Raw genomic sequence first — 15,756 nt, forward strand, 5'->3', positions numbered from 1 at the left:
CTTTCTTGCTGGTAGGATGCTTCTCCCCTCTTCTCCCCTTCAGTCTCCCAGTAACATCTATTGGATGAGCCTAATCAGAAGCCAGTTGGCAAAGGGATACTGGGGAACATAGCTTAACTTGTCATGTCCTGCAGTTCAGGGTAGAGCAAGGGAAGGGCTGAGAATGACGGATCTGAGAGCAAATAGCCTAATGACCATCACAACGTCTGAACTTAGAGTGCTTTTTACACCTAGAAATATGCTACAACTTAGCCCTAATTTAGTCTGTTTCTCTGATGAAAAAGTCCCTCCTTTCCATTTCTACTCTGGTTTTTGTCAGTGCTTTTTTTTACCTTTTAGGTGAATATTTGCTTTTCCTTATTAACTTTGTCTGATTGAGAGAGCTATTATCATCAAGATAACTAGATCATTTTCTTTTTCATTACTGAATTACCCCCAAAACAATACTATAACCCTCCACTCTTTAATGTCAAAGTCTCCCTTCCACTAAACTATGTTTTCCATTTTGTTTACTCATCTCTGTCACTATGCTTTAGTCAAGCACAACTAATCTGGGAACTACAAATCATTTGGACTCATGTACAGATGCTCATTCATCAATGAAACAATCCTCAAGGTCTAATCTGGCTTATGGCAGAGAAACTCATATAGACAGGAGACTAAATTTGGCTGTTTAAGAGATCTCATTCCTAAAACTCTCTAAACATTACTTGAACCACCTTCCTACCACCAAGATCATAAAACTGCAGCTCCTCTCTATTTTCTATATCTATCCCATATTTCATCAATCTTTCCCCTCCTAAATCAAAATAAGCACCCCAGTTCCTTGCAGCCCACACTCTCCACTCCCATTTTAGTGAATGCTATAGATTGTGAGTTTAGACAACCTGATCATCTAACTATAGTAAAGATAATTGTAATTTTGAAACCAAGTCCTGTGTGATTTCAAAGTCCTTTTTTCTTCTACTTTAGTGTCCAAAGCATTTACATGCCTTCCCCTCCGTTCCTTTTTAAAAAATGAGAAGGAAATAGTGCATTTTAGCATCACCTATTTGTCTTTACCGTATGATTGTGTCCTGAGATTAATGTCATACCTGCTTAGGAGAGTTATCTCAGGAAAGGCTTGTGCTCAGGGCTCTTCTTTTGTTTTTCTTCTAGTTTTATTGAGATATAATTGCAAACATCAATGTATAAGTGTGTGAAATGATCATTGCAGTAAGTTTAGTTAGCATTCAACATTTCATATACGTAAAAAGAGAAAACAAAAAAAGTAAAAAATGTTTTTCCTTGTGATGAGAATTCTTAGGATTTACTCTCTAACAACTTCCATATATATCATACAACACTGTTAACTATACTCATCATGATGTATATTACATCTCTAGTTCTTATATATCTTGAAACTGGAAGTTTGTACTTTTTGACCACTTTCCTCCAATCCCCACTCTCCCCAGCCTCCACCTCTGATATCCACAAATCTGATCTCTTTTTTCATGAGTTTTTTTTAAAGATTCTGCATATAGGTGATCTCATACAGTGTTCGTCTTTCTCTGTCTTAACTTATTTCAACTTAGCATAATGCCCTTAAAATGTATCCATATATCAAGCATGATTACCTTATTTTTATGGTCAAATAGTATTCATATATAAATATATATACACACACACCACAGCTTAATTATCCAATCATTCCATCAATGGACATTTAGCTTGTTTCCATGTCTTGGCTATTGTGGCTCATGCTGCTATGAACATGGGGGTGCAAACATCTTTTTAAGTTAAGTTTTTCTTTCCTTTAGATGTTCTCCCAGAATTGGAACAACTGGATCATATAGTAGGTCTATTTTTAATTTTTTGAGGATCCACCAATGTTGTTTTCCACAATGGCAGTGCCAATTGACAATCTCACCAGCAGTGCACAAGTCCCTTTTGTCCATATCTTTCCCAGCATTTTTTATTTTTTGTGTTTTAATGATAGCTATTCTAACAGGTGTGAGGTGGTATCTTATTGTGGCTTTAATTTTCATTTCTCCAATAACTAATGATGCTGAGCATCTTTTCATATACCTGTTGGCCTTTTGTGTATCTTCTTTGGAAAAATGTCTGTTCAGGTCTTTCTTCTGTTCATTTTTTAATTGGATTATTTGTTTTTGTTTGTTTGTTTTTTGACTATTAAGTTGTATGAGTTCTTTATATATTTTGGATATTAGCCCCTTATCAGATATATAGTTTACAAATATATTTTCCCATTCCATAGGTTGTCTTTTCACTTTGTGGATTGTATATTTTGCTGTGCGGAAGGTTATTAGTTTGATGTTGTCCTAATTGGTTATTTTTATTTTGTTGCTAATGCTTTAGAAGTCATATTGTCAGGCAGCTGTGCCTCTTTCTGCACACTAAGTGAAACCTCCACCTGGACAGGGGAGGGTTCTTGACTCTGAATGAGAAAGAATTCTCAAGAAGATTGGATAAGTGTAGGTAAGGAAGGAATTCATTAAAGCAAGAGTAGCAGGGAATGGCAGCTGCCTTGCAGGCATAAGAGAGCAAGAAAGAACAGAGGAAGGGGAGGGAAGCTCACTGAACTCCTATTCAGCATAGAACAGATCCCTTGCCAACTCCTAAAGCCAGAGTCACCTAGTCCAGTGTCTGCTTGGATCTGCACTGTGTGGGGACTAAGCTTGTACAGCCCAGGCTTTGGGGGAGCTGCAGAGCACTGGATGGAGTGACATTATGTGCTGAGAACTTCCCAAAGGCAAAGAAAGGAGATTTGTGGGCAAGCTACTAAAGAGCATGATTGTACAGTCACAGTCCTGTCCAGGTCACCCAGGCGACGGGAACTCGCAAGCCCAAATCAGAGCTCTCAGTAACCTCTCCCAACTTATCTGGAGGGGATCAGAGACAGAGTGAAGACTTGTGGTTAAGTCTGGAAAGCAGAATGAAGTGCAAGAAAAAAATGCCATAAGTAGAGCAGTGAGAAGGCTTTATTTAAAAAGTACACACTCAAAGAAAGGGGAATGTGGGTAGCCTCAGAGAGGAGAGCACTTAAAAGGCTTGGGATTCTGTCTTTTAAGGATTTTCAGGATAAAGGGCCAGGGGGGCATAGGCTTGTCATGCGATCTCAGGATGTCTATTTCTGGCGAGAGACATTATGTCCTCCATAACCAGTCCTCCAGATAATTCTGTAAAATAAATTTAATGCAAGGATTTTACTGATCTGGTTCCTCTCCAAGATAGTGGCTTCCCTCAAACACTGGGAACCTATCAGTTAAGACTGCTTGCCTTGCTTTAAGGTAGGTTGTTGGCTGATTGCCAAGGAATATGTTAGGAATCTTTTCAACTCTGCTTTTGAAAATGGAATCTTTATCCTTAAGATGGAGTCCCTCCTGTTCTTACTATGCTACTTATATGTTGGCTTTTTTTGAAAATTAATCACAATGTTTGTCCCACGTCCCTGCCTTACTTCAATATCCAAAAAAATCATAGCTAAGACCAATGTCAAGGAGGTTTTTCTTTACATTTTCTTCCAGTAGTTCCATAACTGAAGGTCTTATATTTAAGTCTTTAATTCACTTGAATTAATTTTTGTGAGTGGTATAAGATAGTTGCCTACTTTGATTTTTACATGTGAATATCCAGTTTTGCCAGCACCATTTATTGAAGAGACTGTCTTTTTCCATTAAGAGGCTCTCCTCCTTGGGGCAACTACTTTCCCCATTGGTATGGCAACTCATATCCCTTATTTAAGACTGAGAGAGATGTTAAGTAATAAAATTAATTTAATAGAAATACTACAATTTAAGAAGAGAAGATATAACAGTTTTAAAATGTAGCTGTAGTATAAGTCATTTAAAAAGTTCCTCTGAAAGCACTGCAAATTTAGATAAAAAGCAGAGAATGCTCTTAATAGCAAGTCTGACCATCCAAGAGTAGAGGTCTTCCTCTACATAAGGAAAGACAGAGGATGACAAGTATTGGAAATTAACATTACAGTTCGATGTCCCCACACAGTGCAGTGAGCAGAGACCCAAGAATGCCTGTGCTGTGTCCTTTACATGCCCCATCTGACACTTGGTGGGTGCTCAGTGAAGGTAAGTCCCTTGCCCTTTCCCATTTTGCAGACTATTTCCACATGTCTCACTTTGTTTATAGACTAAAAAGAAAATCCCAAGGAATAAACTGTTATCTTTCTCTTTGTACTGGTACATCCAAATCTGCTTGTTGAAGCTGAGACTGTCTGGATAAATCTGCAGCTGGCTCCCTCTAACCTGAATGTTCTGGGTTTGCACTGTCCCTGTAGGAATTTGTAATCACTTGTTCCTCTGGCCACTGAGCTGTGATGATGAGAGGTAGGAAAGGTCTTTTTGCTTGGAGTCCAAACTGAGCATGGATCCACATTAGTAAAGACCCGTGACATTTTTGTGTAGCACCACTGAATTTCCCTTATGCAATAGCTGAGGACACTAATAATCTCTTTATCCCCAGGGTTGAAGGGATGACATTTTGTATTTCAAAGATATATCAGTGGTTTAATTTGATAGAATTTTCAAAGAAAGTCTCATGTAAAGATTCAGACATGGGGTGAAATTGCTAGACCTTGACAGCATTTGTGTAGGTGAAAAAAGAGCCTTAAAGTTTTATCAGACATGAAGAAAAGCAAAAATATGGTGCAATCATGTCATACAAAAGAGACCTGCCTACCAACAGCATGAAGGGAAACTGGAGGGAGATGAGTTTAAATAGATATTCAAAGTTCAGAAGACAGGGGATGGTGACCAGGAAGATTACAGATTTGACCACAACCTGTTTAAGAAACTTTTGGTTATTAAGAAGGCAAGAAATTACTTAACAAGTAAAACCACACAACCTTAGCTGAGATATGTTTTTGTGCCTTTATTCCAAGCCCCTTCATTCTATGAGAAGGAAAGGTGAGGAAAGTGATAATGACCGAGTAACTCGAGTACCTCAGACTTCATATGCACTAAAGCACAGTGGGAGACTAACCCCAGAACAACGGAGGAATTTTCCTTCCCACAACCAGCATCTGCCAACGATCCTAGAAACTAGGAGAATTTCCTTACTATTGATTCAGACCCTTATAAATCAGAAGCCTGTCCATCATGAGATGGTCAAATAAGGCCTCCTAATCTTTATATAATTACCTATAAAAAACAGAATGATACTCTGGGTTAGCTAGAATCTCTACAAAACAAATTTAAATGGATCTGTATTGGATCCAGTATCCATATATATCATATCTAACATCTATATTCTATTTGCTTTATTCAATATGTGAATCCCCTATTACATGCCAGGCATTGAGGATATAGTATTTACAAGACATGTATTACCCCTGACCTCATGGAACTTGCAGTCTCCAGGGGAAAACAAGCATTAAAATAATTGCATTCATTTTTACTTGTATAACTTTGTAGAAAATGAACACATATCTTCTGAGGTTTTATGCTAGGTATAGGAGATACAAAAATAGCCATCCATAAGGAAGTGAAAGTTGGTTCTACCAGGTATGAGCGTATTACATTAGTAAACATTTCCAGTCGTCACCCTTAATATCCAATAAGGGTGTGTTTCCTTCGCTTCCTAACTCAACTCAGGTCAATTCCCTACCTCAGTCCACTTGTACCAATAACAGAATACTGCCACTAGAGGTTCACTGAAGGATCCTGTGACTTCCACTGAACAGAATTTCTCTGCAATATTGAGCTGACATGAAACAGGCCTGTTTATTCCTCTTTTAGATAGAAGAGAGCTGCATTGTCTTTGATTTGAGATTTTATGGAACCCATAAGATCTGAAAATCCTGTTTTAGAATATGGCACAATGAAGAACTGAATATAAAGACCGTGATCCAATAGCTTTATATCTAGGACTTGTCCTTATATGTTAACAAGAAATTTGGATTTTAAAAAATGAATTCCCTTACATTTATGGCTTAGGCCTCCTCAAGGCAATGTAACTAGAGACAAAGGTAAGTTAGTCATACTACCCTTAAAAAAACATCAGAGGAACTATTTCTGAGTCATAAGACAAATAAAGTAAGAACAAATACCTCTCAAGTCCACCCCTCTAGAACCAGACCAGGAAGATCTCAGAGCACATATCCACCATTGATCTGTATATGAAGCTTTTAGGTTTTTGGTCCCAATTTTGAAGTTATATAGTTATTCATCACACCTATTAGTTGACAATCATTATTACAAGAAATCCAAATGCCAATATTGGTAATGGTTCTACTAAAATTGCAAGTTTTTACTTTATATACCAATTTAATAATGAATAACCTAAAATTCCACTCTGGGAACAGCTAAAAGAAGAGAAAAATATAAAATTCAAATACCACTTTCTAAAGTATTCATGGTTTTCCAAATTTGGAACTGTGTGTTTAAATAAAATAAATTTTTTTAAATAAGCATTCCATGGATGCTTTTATTTTTTAATTGGTAGAGTCAAGAGAGAAAAGAAATATATGCATGGTGTACTGATAAACTGGCTTTCTGAAAAACAACTGTATGTTGAAGCCTTTGTTGATTTCTTTAGTGAAAATACTTCCACCATGACCAATTTCAAGTCACCAGCCTGAAATTACTGGACAAAGAGTTGGGAACTGATGCTCATAATCAGCTCTCATGAGCCTGTGTTAAGTCAGCTCCATACATACTGGCTGTTACCTTGGGGGAAAATAAATAATAATATAAGTAAAGCACAAATAAAATAATAAAACTAAATAAAAATTTATTTTCTGCTAAAGACCCCAAAGACCACATCTCTGATATAGTTCCTAGAAAATCCAGTTTTGGGATTTACAGTTATGTTTGCTTTTAATACTTTTTAAAAATCAGATTATTTTTATAAACCTTTTCACTGCTGCACACTTTAATGTGATTTTGGTTCCATAGCAATCAGTTTTCCCTAATGAAAAATATAAAGATGTAAATGTTTGTTAGTAAGGCAAAGATATTAAAAAGATTTGTGTTGCTCAACTTGGTGGTAATGTTTCTCTTGCCTTGGAGGCAAATTTGTTGTACTTTCCGTGACTGTCCACCAGATGGCAGACACTCCACAGCAACTCCACAAATAAGGCCCATAATTTCTGCAAGGCTGTGCAAAAATTTTTGAAGATGCTAAAGGAAATAAAAAGTATTTTGATTAAACAACAAACACAGGAGCACATCTGCAACTAGAATGGTACTCTTACCTTCCCCCCGCTTCCAGCACGCACCTCTTTTTGGGGTTCCAGAGGGCATTCATTACCCAACAGCTCTTTCCTGGTATTTTTATTAATGGAATCAGATCTCAGTTTGAACAGGGCTAAACCTAAATTTTCTCCTCTAATTCTACTACTATTTTAGCCTTTCCTTCCACCTGATCATCCCAGAAACCTGGAAATCATCCTTGATAATTTCACCTTTCTCATCCCACTGATTCTTGTCTATCATCTTTCCCTGGGATGCCTGCCAAAGCCTTGTAACTCATCTGCCTGTTCTAGGCTCCACACAACAGAACCACTATAGCTTTCAAATGTAAACAAGAAGATGTTATTCTCCTGTTTGAATCCTTCCATCAACTTAGAGAAAAATACTTTTTCTTCCATTACTGACTTTTTTTCCTTTAGTTAACATTTTGCTTATTGCAGCAAAATATCAGAATAAATTAGTAAATGTGAGGAAGTAAAAGGCAAAGCACAAATTACAATATCCTATTAGATACAGCTTCTTGATTCTGTAGCAAAGTGCACATGTTCTCAAGAGAAAATAATTTACTTCAGTGTTAATGGGTAAAATTGCAGTATTTCCAGATCTCTTGCCTGGCCTTAGTGTATCTCCATATCAATAGGTGTTTCCAAGGGATGTAGAGAAGTAGTCCATCTCCATATTAATAGGTAATTACAAGGGGGAGCAAGGGCATATCTGGACCTGAGAGGTTGGGTGGGGCCCTCTTTTTGCAACTGTGTCACGAGAGACACAGGAGAGCAGAAGTGGATGATTGCTTGTAGGCAATAAACAGGTTTCTCCCACTTTCTCACTTTGACTGATTTCAGTTTCAAAGGTATTTTGCCCTGTGCTGGGAAAAAATTCCTTCCCCCTCCTCCCCCGGAGTTACATCTGGCAGTAGCCTGCAGGAACTCTGAACCTGAAATCTGTCTTCATGGGTGAGACCCTTGGTGGGGGGGGGGCTCCCCCTAGAGATGGTGGGGAGACTCAGAACCCACCCTGTGAATGGTGGGGAGGCCCCAGTTGCTGCAGCAGTAGAGGGTGCAGCTTCACCCAGGAACCCCCTACCTATGGAGTTTCCTATTGGGGAGTCCCTAATGGGGAATTAGTCGAGGTAAAGCACTCCTAGAGGGGTTAGGCCTTAGAGACACTGGAAACTGTGGAATTAGCCCTCTGTGAGATGGAACACTGCTTAGAGGCCCTGAGTGTCCATGCATAGCCAGGATTGTGGGATGTTTGTTTCTTGAGGTAGTAGAAAGGGTTATTGAGGAGAGAGAGAGACATTGGCAGGAGAGAAAGACACACACTTCATCATTGCTTGGAGGAGCTGGGCGATGACCTATGGGATGTCCTTAAGGAAGAGGGACTATTATTGAGAAGACAGGTTGAGATCCTGCAAGACACGTTAGCAGCGAGGGAGGAGATATCAGGAGAATCCACTTGCCAGGAGGCCATTGGAGAAGGGAAGGAAAGAGCAGTGCCTTCAGCCCTGGAGACAGTAGAGAAGATGTCAGGGGAGAATGAGAGGATGGGGCCAAGGGCCGAACTGTTGCCAAGACCACCGCCTAGTGGCTATATCAGCATTTGTTGCACATGGGTCAAAAGACATTTGGGCTGTAGCCCGTCGGTGACCTTTGAAGCAGTCAGCAGAGCCTAGAGGGAATGGCTTGTGTGCTATAAGAGGGACTTACACCAAGTCCCATAGCACCATGGGACAATAGTAAGGCGGCCAATACCCCTTGTCAGGTGGCAGATAGAATATATTGGGCCTCTGCCCATATCAGAAGGATATCGTTATGCCATTACTTGTGTGGACATAGCTACTGGACTATTGGTTCAGCACACCAGCAAGAGGGGCCTAGAGTATCTCTTTGCAGCCTATGGCCAGCTGCAGGTGACAGAGCAATCAAGGCACCCACTTTACTGGACATGCGTTACAAGGATGGGTGCAGCAATTAGGAATAAAGTAGAAATTTCATGTACCATATAACCCTATTGTGGCAGGCATGATACAGAGGTACAATGGTTTGTTGAAATCTGGCCTGAAGTCAGACACCAGTAGTCTATAGGGCTGGTCAGTTCACCTATAGACAGTGCTGTGGCATTTGAATGAGAAGCCACGTAAAGGAGCTTTGAGTCCTGTGAATATGTTTACTCACCTTGCTGCCTCTCCTATACAATTGTACATCCAAACCAAAGAAGAGTTACTGAAGCCAGGATATGGCCAGCAGAGCCACATCCTGCTGCCAGCCCCTACTGCATTAAGCCCTGGAGACACTGTTGAATGGACCTGGGCCTGGACATTTTGACACTGGACCAGTGGTGGCTGGCCCTTCTGGCACCTTGGGGAAAAGGCCTGGAAGCTGGCCTCCTGTGTGTCCCTGGAGTAACAGCAGAGTGGCCCCCAAAGATCATGGTAGTGTACCCAAAATATCTGGGAGGTAAGAGCATCTTATGGGAAAGTTTTGTTTTATCTTTATGGCCACTTCATGTACCTCCTGTAGCCCTATGTATTGGCCCACCTGTAACTCCCGCAGGGACGGGGGTGAAAGTCTGGTATAGTAGACAAGGATGAGATACCATTCCTACTACTGTTCTATCACAGGACCACTCTCTTGCATGCATCCTACCTGATGAACAAGATTTGCCTGTGCTGGTGTCATTAAAACATGTCTCTTATCACCCTTCTTCTATAGTCCCTGTGGCCTGGACCTGCCCCCTGGCTGCACCTGCCATGTGATGATTGCTCTGAATTCCCTACCTTTTCTGCTACTGACCACCTATGGAATTGGCAAGCTATGGACTAAATTTGCCTGGGACTTTGAAATTATCTGAATTCTCTGACTTGAGGATTATCATGATTTTATTGCTGTTTGTATTGTATGTTATTAGTCTGGTTACAGTGCTCCAGTTTTTTCACACAGGGGCCATTGTGGAAGATGGGGAGCGAGTAGATTGTGAGGTGAGACTTCAGTATTCTGTAAATCTGCAGCATTTCTAGAATCTCTTGCCTGGCCTTAGTCATGTCCATATCAATAGATGTTTCCAAGGGGTGGCGAGAAGTAGTACATCTCCATATCAGTAGGTAATTACAGGGCATGTGAGGGCATGTCTGAACCAGAGAGGTTGGGTGGGGCCCCTTTTTTTTTTGCAGTCAGGTCAAGAGAGACACTGGCAAGCAGAATTGGATGATTGCTTGTAAGCAATCAATGGGTTTCTTCCACTTTATTTTTCCCTTTGACTAATTTAGGTTTCAAAGGTATTTTGCCCCAGGCTGGGAAAATATTTTTCCCTCAGAGTTACAGGTATACTCAGGATCATAATCCACATACCGCCTACCACAGACAAATTATTGGCTTGTCTGCCTCAGAGAGGCTAAAGGCAGATCTTACGCTCTTTAGAGGATACAAAAGTCTCTTGAGAGAGATTGTGAAGGGAACCTTAGGATGCAGGACTGGGCAGAGGGAGAAGGAGAGCTCTGATGCAGGCCAGTGGCAGCCAGAATGACCCTGCAGACCCGTCCCAGTTGGAGGCCAGTTGGGCAAAGATGGCTAGACCATCATACGACCACGCTGACTACTTATTTTGGGGAAGTCCAGGCCCCACAGAAAGGTCATATATACATGTTCCAATCCAAAGCTTCCACTGAGGTCCCACCCAACAGCCACAGATATCCTCTCACACACGTGGATGAGGAAGCTTCAAAATGACTCCAGCCCCAGCCACAGTGTGACTGCAACCAGAGAGACAGCTTAGCTGTGCCCAGAACCATGAAGTGACAAGATAGACTGCTGTTCCATGCTGCTGCATTGAGTTGGTTTGTGGCACTGCTGTAGAAAACTGGGGCCTCAATAATCCTCCCAGGGGACTGCTCTCTCCCCTCCCTTCCCCTCCTCCTCCCCTCCCCCCTTCCTTTCTCTCTCCTTCCCTTCCCTCCCCTCCCCTCTACTCTCCCCTCCCCCTCCCTCCCCTCCCCACACCCTCTCCTCTCCCCCTCCCCTCCCTCCTTCCTTTCTCTCTCTTTCCCTTCTGCAGGTGCTAACTCCAAGGCACTCCTTAGTGAATATAGTGATGCTGACTCCCGAGGAAGCCCAGCTTGCAGCAACAGGTGATCTGTAAATTCAGTAGGGAAGGCCAGCTAGTGAGAGCTAAATGGGCTGTAACCATATGAGGCTATCGGTGTTGGTGCCAGAATTTCCATTTGGGTGCATTGGGAGCAGCATTCTGTTTTGAGGATATTGGGGTGCCGGAGGGGAATTCACTTTGGGGACTTTTTGAAGTTGCTTGTATACAGGCACACTACTGTTAGGCAGGAATCCAGACATTAGCAGGAGAGGTCAGGGTGATTGCAGAGAGGTGGAGACCACAGAGAGTGCGCACCAATGAGAAAATCCTTAGCAGGAGGAGTAAGGCCACTGAGACATTCCACAAGCTTGGGTCCAACTGGGCATCCTGAGTGACCTTTCTCCATTACAAAGTCATTAAAATAAATCTGCATCGCAGTTTAGCTCCCCTTGGTGGGCAGAAAGAATTCTGGGAAAGAGCATGCGCAGTAGTGATTGGGTTGCGTTGTTGCCAGCCTGTCAATCAACACTTGTTCCTATAACTCTACCCCTCTTAAAAACCCTTGCACACTGCATAAAAAGGAACCCCCCTGAATATTCAGGACCTGTCTGACATTAGGTTGGGGCCTGCTCTCTTACAGAGTGTAATAAACTTGCTTGCTTTCTTAACGTCCTTGAATCCGGTTTCGCTCTGTTCAGGGTCCCTGCCACACGGAACCAAACGCCCTCTTCACACGATGACTTAGATCGCATTCTTACCTGTGAGGCTTGTCTGGGCAGCTGATGGAAATACGGCGATGAGAGTCAAAGCTCCTGCGTGCGCAAACACACCTGCACCCAGCCTCGCCACTCTCAGGATGGTCGCTAAGGTGGTGGACGTTCTCCAGGGAGTCTGGTAAGGAACTGAGCAGTGGCCAGGCTGACGGAGGCCACAGCAAAATGCCCTCGCCACCTTGACGAGGATTGTCCTGTAGACTTGATGACTTTAAGAATCTTGATGGAGACTGTTTGGAAATCAACCAAAACTCAGAGCTTCAAAACCTATTATTTCCCAACTATTGAGCATGACTTACTCCCTTCATTTCCTCTACATTTTTGTTAAGTATCACCTTCTCAGAGAGGCTTCCTTGACCATTCACTCTACTTAAACTAGCACCTCTTTCACTGTCTTTACACTGCGTGTATTTTCCTTTATATTGCTTCTCACTGACTGACATATGTGTTTACTTGTTTATTGATAGTCTCTGCCACTAGAATGTAATCCTTGGGAAGGGAAATAATCTATTTTGTTTGATCACTATTGCTAAGCACCAGACAATAGCAAACTGATTGAATGAGTGAATGGGCATTTTCTTGAATAACCAATATTTCTTCAAATCTCTATTCTGGTAGAAATTCTAGTAGAAATTCCAAACTCTCCCAGAGACGGAAAGCATAACAAACAGCAACTTCCTACTGAATGTTTCCTAAATGGCTTTTATTTCATATTTGTGAAATTAAGACAACAGATTATTGTGACAAAATAGGTTAAAAAAGATAGAGTCCTCTCAAAAAAAAAAATCAAACATCTGTATTCAAGCTTTGGTTAATCAAAAAAAGCCTTTTTCTCCCCCACATCCCTCCCTTGGTTGTCCTCCCCTATAAAACAAGGTAAGGCCATTACTTCTCAGTGCTTATTAGCTTCAAAATACACTTAATTTTTTGCTGGAGAGTGCTTTAGCATATGAACTTGTTTCTTCCAAGTAAACCAGTTGAACTGGGAACACTATTTGACTGGGGCTATCAATGCTGTCCTGAAAACACTAACCATCGCAAATAACACTGATAATGAGTGAGAAATGTATTTTCAAGGAGTTGACACAGATTTAGTGAAACAGGATAGCCTTATACACACAAGCTAAAGGACAAGCAGAGGCCCTTACTCTAAGTGCAGAAGGAAGGGCAGCTTAGGGAATGGCTAGTCTGGAACCTGTGCTGGGCAGCGGGGCTTTAAGTTTGCCTTAAAGAAAGTGGCTCAGTTGGAGAAATGAAATGGAGAGGGTGTTTCATGCAGAGATGGAACAAGGGGATCTAGACTCAGAATGGAAATAGGAAAAGCAAGAAAAGCAGAGAGTGAAAAAAATGGATTGCCTGTATTACTCTGAGAGGGGAGAAGATGTAGAGATCTAATAGCCAATTTCTAATTATCTAGAAGACTAAGAAACAGACTTGTAAGCAATAACAGCACAGAGGTGTGAGGCTTAGGAATTAGAGAGCACCAGACTGTAGGATGGGCGATGGTTGAATCTTCCAGCTTTGCCACTGGATCAAACTGAATTTAAATACCAGGTCTTCTTCCCACTAAAGACCCAGGTCCACCCCCTAGGAATATACTAATCTCTTTCAGATTCCGTTTCTCAACTGAAAAATTATGCCTACCTCATAGGCTCTTTGTGAAGATCAAATAGCCTATTTGTGAAGTATTCAGGACGGTGGCTGGCACAAAGTAAGCACTTGGTAAATGGTAGCTCTTTTTATCTCCATGGAAACCTTGAAGTGCTTGAACGTAGGCTTTTTTTCCTAGCTCCACAGCAATTCCCTAGGGAAACATTTCCCAACTTGTGAATTTTTCTGTTATTAATTAGCCTTTATGCAACTAAATGTCCTGAAACAGCCTGACATTGATTCATTTGTGATATTGATACCACCCCTCATGGAAAGGTAGGTGCTACAGCAAAACAGAAATAAGGACAGCATGACTCAAGAGCATTTTCATGTGATAAATAATGCAAATCACTCAAAGTATGGATCTGAACACTCCACTAAAACTGTGGGTTGATGATGGAGTGGGCTCTTCTCCTTCCAGCCTGACTGGGTGCCACCAGATTCCCTTACCCGCTATGCAGGGACTGTCCCTTCAGTAGAAAGGCCTGAATTGCTTTGTTTCCATGGAAGAATTTCACAATGTTCAACTAGTGTCCTGAAATCTTTTCAAGGTGTTTCATGCTATTCCAAAGATTTGTAAATGCTATAGATTTGTGTCCTCTCCAACATTTGTATGTTGTAGTCCTAATGTCCAATGTGATGGTATTTGGAGATGTGACTTTAGATGAGGTCATGAGAGTGGGGTTCCCCCCACAGGATTAATTCCCTTACAAGAAAGACCAGAGAGCGTGTGCTCCTTCTGTCTCCCCCTCTCTCTCGTCCTCAACCTCTACAGAGCCGCCTCCCACACACCTGGCGCACCACACTCCAGCACCTGGGCCCTGGACTCCCAGCTCAAGAACTGTGAGAAATTAGTGTCTGTCATTCAAGCCACTCACAGTATTTTAGTGGCCTGAATTGACAAAGACACTAAGGAAACTGAATATCTGGATTTAGAAATACATTTTTGCATAGAAAACCTGATTTAAATAATACTTAACTTCTGAGATGAGGCCACTAAGTGATTCCATAATATAGTTGAGGTATCAAATATTTTAAAATAAAAAGCAAAAAAAACTTGTTACAATATTGTTTTTTAAACAAAACAGTTAAGTAAGGCATTATCAGTCTATGAAGCAGGAGCTCTCAGTTCAGACCTCTGCTCTTCTACTCCTTGGCTGTGTGAAACTGACCAGATCATTTTTACCTCTCTGGCCCTCAATTTCCTCATTTGTAAAATGAAAGGGCAGGAAAGGTTCTGGGAAAGTACATAAAAAAAAAATTCCTTCCCATTCCTATACCCACTATCAAGAACTGAAAGAAGCTAGAGAAGGAAATTATCTACACTGACATTGAGTGGCCCTAACCTCATACTACAAAACCTGAAGATATATTAACCACAAACACTACCCCCTGAAGCGAGCTAGCATAAAAGCCAGGTTCTGGTGTAGGGTTCACATGCGCCCTGCAGAGATGAGATTGGGGTACCTCTAATTCTATTCAGTGTAGAGAAACAAGGGCTTCAAAGGGTGGGTGGGCTCCAGGAAAGACAGTAAACCCCCTGCTTTGAGTTATTCTCCTGCTAAGGGTCTCCAGGAGGCAATGGCATGTCCAGAGGTTCTATTTAGGATTGATTAGACACAGCAGACTGGTTAAAGGAGAAGCCTTAAAGCTGATTTTACAAAGCGCTTTACATCAGACTGAAGGAATGCCAAAGGTCTATATTAAAGGATTGAGGAGGGGTCACTGTTGAAATCATGGGTCCAGAAATTCCTAGGTACCCTCAGCTATGGAACAGGATGAGAAAGTCCTGAATATAGGAGAAATTTACATTTTCTTCTTGGAAACTACTTGGAGGACAGTAGTAGGAAAACATTGAAAGGCTTTGGAAACACTGTTAAAGCCCCAAGCTCAAGGCAGCTAACAGCTGTGCCATCCTTCGTATGTCACTTGGTGCCCCTCATGTGACAAGGGGAGCAGGGACCAGGGGCCGCAGAGCCTAGCAGTTAACCCACCTTAGGGGTAGCCCCCATCTAATGATGCAGCAGCATGGTTTTGCG

At 41.5% G+C, this 15,756-nt stretch overlaps 1 long non-coding RNA gene across 1 annotated transcript in view; it reads left to right on the top strand.

Annotated features, from left to right (window-relative positions):
• The window catches only part of LOC118969389 (uncharacterized), a 58,064-nt gene that overhangs the window by 28,903 nt on the left and 13,405 nt on the right, over nt 1-15,756 (top strand). Inside the window, exon 2 of the long non-coding RNA XR_012122001.1 lies at nt 11,993-12,188. This is a non-coding gene — a long non-coding RNA (uncharacterized lncRNA). The remainder of the gene's footprint in view (nt 1-11,992; nt 12,189-15,756) is intronic.

Source organism: Manis javanica, chromosome 10 (assembly GCF_040802235.1).
Source record: "Manis javanica isolate MJ-LG chromosome 10, MJ_LKY, whole genome shotgun sequence".
Taxonomy (NCBI): Eukaryota; Metazoa; Chordata; class Mammalia; order Pholidota; family Manidae; genus Manis; species Manis javanica.